The sequence below is a fragment of the Oryctolagus cuniculus genome, chromosome 5 (assembly GCF_051225735.1).
Source record: "Oryctolagus cuniculus isolate XC-2025 breed Fujian yellow rabbit chromosome 5, ASM5122573v1, whole genome shotgun sequence".
Classification (NCBI taxonomy): Eukaryota; Metazoa; Chordata; class Mammalia; order Lagomorpha; family Leporidae; genus Oryctolagus; species Oryctolagus cuniculus.
This window is the reverse complement of record NC_142871.1, coordinates 85,446,842-85,454,684: the sequence shown is the minus strand read 5'-3', so window position 1 is coordinate 85,454,684 and position 7,843 is coordinate 85,446,842. Positions and strand designations below refer to the sequence as shown.

Below are 7,843 nucleotides of genomic sequence, written 5' to 3'. Positions count from 1 at the left end.
TGGAAAATGTAGGCATACAGAATGAATATATTCTCTAGTAACAGTCCTTTGGCTTGAAATCTGTCTGCTCCAACTGCTAGCAATATGACCCTGGGCAATGTATAAGTGTGCAGTTTTTTGCCCTCAGTTCTCCTCATCTATAAAATGAAGATAATAAAAGGTAATAATTTCCCTCAGATATCCTTGGGAAGATTAAATTTTAAAAATCCATGTAAAATGGTGTACATACATAGAAAACAAGCATTAATTGCTCTGGTGGATATTTCTTTTACATATCCTAAGTATGATAATTTCATTTTCATACCTGATAATTCATTACCACCCTCCAAGAGTGCCAAGTTCCAGTATTCTTATGAGTATTATGCTGACAAATTTCAATGACTCATCATTTTCCCTTTCACAAAGTTGTGCTGCAGCTTCCCACTATTAGAGATAGCAAAAGTGTCTGTCTCAATTACTATTTTTTGCAAAATAATTACTTAAATTTTTATATTTAAAAATACAGCTGTTGGAAGGTCTCTGAGAGCTATCAAATGCATTTGAGTGAAGATCTCTGTGAGTGAGATCCCAGTGGAAAGAACAGGTCTTCAAAGAAGGAGGTGCCTTTCTCTGAAGGGAGGAGAGAACCTCCACTTTGACTATGACCTTGTCTAAACAAGATAAGAGTCGGAGAACTCAAGGGGCTTCCATAGCCTTGGAAACTCATGACTGGTGCATAGGGAGATTATTGATGCCATAAACAGGAGTGTCAATTTGTAAAGTCAACAACAGGAGTCACTGTGCACTTACTCCTCATGTAGGATCTCTGTCCTTAATGTGCTGTACACTGAGGCTTAATGCTATAACGAGTACTCAAACAGTATATTTCACTTTGTGTTTCTATGGGGGTGCAAACGATTGAAATCTTTACTTAATGTACACTAAACTGATCTTCTATAAAAAAAAAAAAAGGAAGAAATTATCAATTCCCAACTTGACTCTCACTGGGATTAAACATGACAATAGGTCTGATCTGATTTCATCATCATTTAAAAAAAAATCATCTATTATTTTTCACTTTATGTTTCTGTGTGGGAGCAAACTGTTGAAATCCTTACTTAAGGTATACTAAGCTGATCTTCTGTATATTAAGATAATCGAAAATGAATCTTGATGTGAATGGAAGGGGAGAGGGAGTGGGAAAGGGGAGGGTTGTGGGTGGGAGGGACGGTATTGGGGGGAAAGCCATTGTAACCCATGAGTCGTACTTTGGAAATTTATATTCATTAAATAAAAGATTTAAAAAATGCATTTGAGTGATTCCTGGGGCTTATCAGGTAAGTATGACTCCACCGGTCATTCATATGCTTTCTCACTCAACTGAAAACACTGAGCCATAACATCCCACGACAGTTTTAAATTCTATTTAGTTTTAGCCAGATGCATAATTTTCATTAACCAAAATTCTCATAAAAATGCCTATAAAGCAGCAAAAACTTATGTTTAAAAAGAAAATATTGTCACTTTTTCATAAATGTATCACCAACATTGAGTTATTTTCAGTGAAAAGGCCTGCACTTAAAAGTCTAAAATCTGGGGTCAGCATTGTGTAACTGGTTAAGTCGCCGCCTGCAATGCCAGCATCCCAAATTGGCACCTGTTCAAGTCCTGGCTGTTCCACTTCTGATTTAGCTTCCTACTAATGCATCTGGGAAAGCAGTGGAGAACGGCCCAAGTGCTCAGGACTCCTGGTTGAAGCTTGTGGTTCTTTGCTTCAATCTGGCTCAGCCCTGGCCATTACAACCTCCTGGGGAGTGAACCAGTGGATGGAAGATTTCTCTGTCACTCTTCCTCTCTCCTTCTCTCTCCTTCTCTTTCTGTAACTCTGACTTTCAAACAAATAAATACATCTTTTAAAAAATAATAATCTAAAATCTTTCTTCCTATCTCATTAATATATTCAATACAGGCACATGTACACATATGCACACACAAATATACACACTGTATAAAGGAGCTGAGATTTTTAAATACAAATGCAAGAATTCCAACATCATATTATGAAATAATTTAGGATATGCTTTTTAAAAAATCACAACATATAATTAAATTTCAGTTAAAATTTTAAACTAAGCATGACATAATATGATGCTATAAAATCCATTTCAACAAATATCTTTTTGCTATGTAATTTAAGAATTCAGCGGTGATCATTAGCAGAAAAATGTCAAAACTTATTCTTTTTTTTTTTTTTTTACAGGCAAAGTGGACAGTGAGAGAGAGAGACAGAGAGAAAGGTCTTCCTTTTGCCGTTGGTTCACCCTCCAATGGCCACCGCGGCCGGCACACTACGGCAGGTGTACTGCGCTGATCCAATGGCAGGAGCCAGGTACTTATCCTGGTCTCCCATGTGGGTGCAGGGCCCAAGGACTTGGGCCATCCTCCACTGCACTCCTGGGCCACAGCAGAGAGCTGGCCTGCAAGAGGGGCAACCGGGACAGAATCCGGAGCCTCGACTGGGACTAGAACCCGGTGTGCCGGCGCCGCAAGGCGGAGGATTAGCCTCGTGAGCTGCAGCACCGGCCCAAAACTTATTCTTTAATTTGTAAACTTGCATCACTCATTTAATAGTGAAAGAGAGTGTATGTTCCACCCAGTAACCCAAATTAACATACACAAGGTGGTGTTTCAAGAACTTCATGGAAAATGTGTCATGAAACACTACACATGGATTTCTACACTTGATCTTAGCCAAAAGGCCAAGAAGTGATATGAATTTCAAAATAGTTTGTACTAAAATAAACATCTTTTAATTCCATTTTTTTACAATTTTTGAAATATGTTCACACATAATTAATAGTAAATAACAGAAAGAGTCCAGAAGAACAGTACTTTACTTTCTTCAGGTGAAAAGATTTTCTTTTTTATTAACAATAATTCAACATGTTTATGAGCTACAATGTGATATTTCTATGAAAGTATGCAAGTACTGATGAAAAAAAGGTTGTTCAATATTTCCCCTTCACTGACATTACTTAATGGTTAAAGGCTTAGAGTTTTTTGCTGCTATTTGTTCACAAAATATATACTAAATTATTGTGAGCTATAATCTACCCATCCTGTGTAGCATTAGGAACTATTCCATCAATCTAACTCTGAGTTGGTACCCATTATCCAAACTCCCTCTATCATTGCATCCCTCCTCAACCTATGGTAATCACCATTATGAATTCATATTGAGTTTGAGGGTTATGCTTTTCTTTCATTTTGCTTTTATTTTGGCTCTCATATATGAGTGAAAAAATGCAGTAATTGTCTTTCCATGTCTGGCTTATTTCACTTAACATGATGTCCTCCAGTTTTATCCATTTTGTTGCAAATGACAGTATTTCATTTTTTTCATAGCTGAATATTTTTCTATGATATATATTTATAACACATTTTCTGTATCCATTCATCTGAGGAGAGACTCCTTGGTTGATTCCATGTACTTGGCTTTTGTGAACAGTGCTTCAGTAAATATGGTAGAGCAGTTATATCAATAACTTCATGTCCTTTCGATATACAATATGGTAGTTCTAACAATAATAATATGGCAGTTCTATCTTTACTTTTTGAAGAAATCTCTACACTGTTTCCCATAGTGGTTGTAGTGATTTACATTCCAACCAACAATTTATAAGAATTCCCCTTTTTTCATGTCCTAAACATTTGCTCATTTCTTCTTGGTTTCCATTTGCATGAAATATCTTTTGCCAACTCTTCACTTTCAGTCTGTATATCTTTACCAGTGAAGTGAGTTTCCTGTAGGCAGAACTCAGTTGGATCTTATTTCTATCTATCTGGCAAGCTTTACCTTTTGACTGGAGAATTTAATCCATTTATATTCAAGGTAAATCTTGATAAATAAAAACAAACTTCTGTCATTTTGTTGACTGCTTATTATTTTCTATACTCTTTGGTTTTTTTTCCTGCCTCATTTATTCTTTTTGTGTTTTGGTAAATTTTGTCTTGATAAGGTTGTATTCTTATCTCTTTATGACTTGTGTATGTTAGTGAATTTTCCAAGTCATGTATTTTTGTGAAATTCATATGATCCTTGCACTTCTGATTAAGACTATTTTCAGGATATTTTGTAGGGATGTTCTGGTGATGATTTCTCTTGGTTACTTTTTATCTGAGAAATATTTTGTTTCTCCTTCACTTCTTTTTTTTTTTAAAGATTTCTATTTATTTATTTGACAGGTAGAGTTACAGACAGTGAGAGAGAGAGAGAGAGACAGAGAGAAAGGTCTTCCTTCCGTTGGTTCACTCTCCAAATGGCCACAACGGCCAGAGCTGTGTGGTCCGAAGCTAAGAGCCAGGTGCTTCTTCCTGGTCTCCCTCGTGGGTGCAGGGGCCCAAGCACTTGGGCCATCCTCTACTGCTATTCCAGGCCATAGCAGAGAGCTGGACTGAAAGAGGAGCAACCAGGACTAGAACCGGTGCCCATATGGGATGCCAGTGCCACAGGTGGAGGATTAACCTAGTGCACCACAGCACCGACCTCTTTCCTTCACTTCTAAAGGAGAGCTTCCTGGATATAGTATTCTTGGTTGGAAGTTTTCTCTTTCAATATCTTGAATATATTATTCTATTCTGGCTTATAGACTTTCTGCTGAGAAGTCTCCTGTTAGTCAAGTGAGTTATATGAGCCTGTACATAACTTGATGTTTCCCTCTTACTGTCCTTAGAATTATCTCCTTTTTCTGATATTTTGACAATTTAACTACAATATTCTTTGAAAAAAGCCTTCTGTGATTAAGTCTGATTAGAGTACTTTGAGTTTCTTGTATCTGGATATCCATATCTTTCATGACTTGGAAAGTTTTCAAGTATTATTTCACTAAATAGATTCTCAATATCTTTTTCTTTCTCTTTCTGGTATCCCAATACTATAAATATATGTTCACTTAATGGTAACCCATATGTCTCATGGGCTTTCTTTATTCATTTTAATTCCTTTCTCTATTTTTCTCTGACCAGGTCATTTCCAATGTTTTGTCCTTAAGATCAGAAATTCTTTCCTCCAATTAGTCTACTATGTTGTTGAAGCACTCAGTTGTATTTTTTTATTGTATTTGTTGACAGAGCTCCAACTTTTTTAAAACTTGAATCCATCAAAACTTTATTTAAAATACAAATAACTCTATACAAAAAATAGAGTCCATAAACATGAGCCAGTTTACCTCCCTCAAAGGCACAGTAACGGCAGGTGAGTAACCCCTATCATTGTTCATACTGCCCACAGGTCTCCTAGCACCATGGACCCTCAGTGGCCATCCTGATGGGCTATGTATTTGGTTCTTAGAAGAACAACATTCTCTCAGTGACCATATTTCAATGCACTCTCGGATCTGCCCCTGGGCCCAAAGGTCAGAGGTCCTAGGGAAAAAATCTACAATCCTACCCCCTAACACCTCCTTCAAAACCAGCTCCTCCAAGCAGGTGCAGGTCATCACCATCAGAAGCTCCTATATCTTCCTCATTCCTTAGTGTTTTGAGGTGCATTTCAGGTACCCCTGCTTGAAAATTGCTAGCGTATACTGAACATTGTAGTGGTTCCAGTGGCATAGCTCAGAGAGGTCGTCCAAATGAGGCTGGATGCTCTTTTGAATGAGCTGCACATCAGGCAGCAGCATCCCAGCCCTGGATTTCAGCTTGTGCCCATGCAGCAAGAGCAGTCTCTGAGTACAGTGAAGTGGAACTGGTGGGATACTTTGGAGGAAGACACCAAGAACTGTAGCACTTTCTCAACATACAGCTTAGGAAGGGAAAGGCTGTTGACTTCAATTCATCCCAGGGCACTGACTCCAGAGCCAGAAGGCCATAAGGATGATGTGGATGATCTCCTGCTGTCACAGGGCCTGGATAACCCAGCACGGAGTGCTGCTGGTGTCCAGCTCAAAGGGGTCAAAGAGTATCTGTGAGTCCAAGGAGCAGATAAGGAACCTTTCTGTAGTGGCAACCACCTAGCAGTGTACAGTAGGAGAAAAGCAGAGTGCAGTCACCCTGATCTCAGGTCTGAAATGCCAATGATACAAGTACTGTTTCTTCATGCATGGCAGAAAAATTGCCACTCATCCTCCTCCCCAGATTCCTGATCAATTAGTGCCAGAGTGTCAAATTCTGTCATCTTTCTACAGTTTAAAAATTCTTTCATGCCATCCAGGGCAAGGTTGCTGGAAATCTCAATCTTCTTCCTGAGAATCTGCTCCCTGATGCACACAAACTAGGACATGCCTCCTGCAAGGATGCTCTGGCAGTCCACTGAGTAGCACCACATGGTGCAGGCTTTACTCTTGGCCAAGTCCTTGGCTGTGACCTTGTTCAGTTTCTTCCTTCCCATCTTGAGGTTGTGCCTGCCCTCAAAGGAGCCTGTCTGCATGGCATTCTCAGGGTCCCAGAAGGTGATCTATTCATGCAGCATAGCCACAGCCAGCCCTGCACCCTCACAGCTGAGATGAAAAGTATCAACAGTAGAGTCTCTAATGTTCATGATGATTCCAAAAAGACAGATAAAGAGTGTGGTGGAATGAGAAGGCCATGCCAAGATGGCCACTGGCAAGCAAGCGTCAGTTACTCAGGAATGGCTTCAGAACCCACCTGGCAAAGGAGCCTGCCTGGCAAGGGGCAGTGATTGGTTAGGGCATAAACCACCCCTTAACCATATTGGCTGCCTTGGCTATATAAGCTGCTGCACCAACTGAAATAAACGAGGCTGCGGGCTGCTCACCTCTGGCCTACTTTCACCGGACTCAAGGTGTCTATGTGGTGACTCTGTGCCCTAACTTCCATGTGACAGTATTGGAAGTAATTAAGTGCCTTTAAGGAAGTAATTAAGCTCTGTATACATATGAAAGAGTATACATCTAAAAATGATACACATATAAAAGAGGAGAAAACACCAAAATAATTACCTCTCTCACTTTTTCCACCCCACTACCCCACATGAGAAGACAACAAGAAAGTGGCAATCCAAAAGCCAGTACCTTCGCCAAAAACCAAACCCTGCTTTGGTTTATCTTGAACTTCCAGCCTTCAGTACCAAGAGAAAAGGACTTGTTTTGTTTGAGCCACCCAATCTAAGGCATTTTGTTATGGCAATTTGAGACTAAGATAATCAACTAATGTCTATGAGGGTACAAGCAGAGCTTCATCATATGAATGGTTTGAGAAAACAAAATCATCATCTTAAAAATACATGTGTCTGAGTCTCGAGCAATATTTTGATTTCTTTAATACATTTGAGTTAGCTTTAAGAATTACCACTGGGGCTGGCACTGTGTTAGCATAGTGGGCTAAGCCTCTACCTGCAGTACTGGCATCTCATATCGGTGCTAGTTTGTGTCCCAGCTGCTCCTCTTCTGACCCAGCTTTCTTCTATGGCCTGGGAAAGCAATGGAAAATGGCCCAAGTGCTTGGGTCCCTGAACTCACATGGAAGACTCTAGCTCTTGACTCCTGGCTTCTGGCTCCTGGCTCCTGGCTCTTGGCTTCAGATCAGCCCAGCTCTGGCCATTGTGGCCATTTGGGGAATGAACCATCAGATGGAAGACATTTCTCTCTGTCTCACCCTCTCTCTGTGTAGATAAATAAAATCTTCTGTGTAGATAAATAAAATAGATAAATAAAATCTTTGGGAGAAAAAAAAGGAACTACAACTTCCTTATCCATGGCATCAGATATTTTAACTCAGTAAGTTTAGGGCATGTGATTTTGTTTTGTTTTGATTTTTATGTTCCCAGTGATTCTGATCCTCGGAATGCTTAGAAATCACCACTCCAGAATATCCAGAAATAATAGGAGGGAATGAATAAAATCTC

General features: G+C 39.5%; 2 pseudogenes; both read right to left on the bottom strand.

Moving 5' to 3' along the window:
• Positions 1–2,581: 2,581 nt before the first annotated feature.
• Positions 2,582–2,750, bottom strand: LOC138849898 (U2 spliceosomal RNA; annotated as a pseudogene).
• Positions 2,751–5,424: 2,674 nt separating this feature from the next.
• On the bottom strand, positions 5,425–6,517 carry LOC138849865 (periodic tryptophan protein 2 homolog pseudogene; annotated as a pseudogene).
• Positions 6,518–7,843: the final 1,326 nt, after the last annotated feature.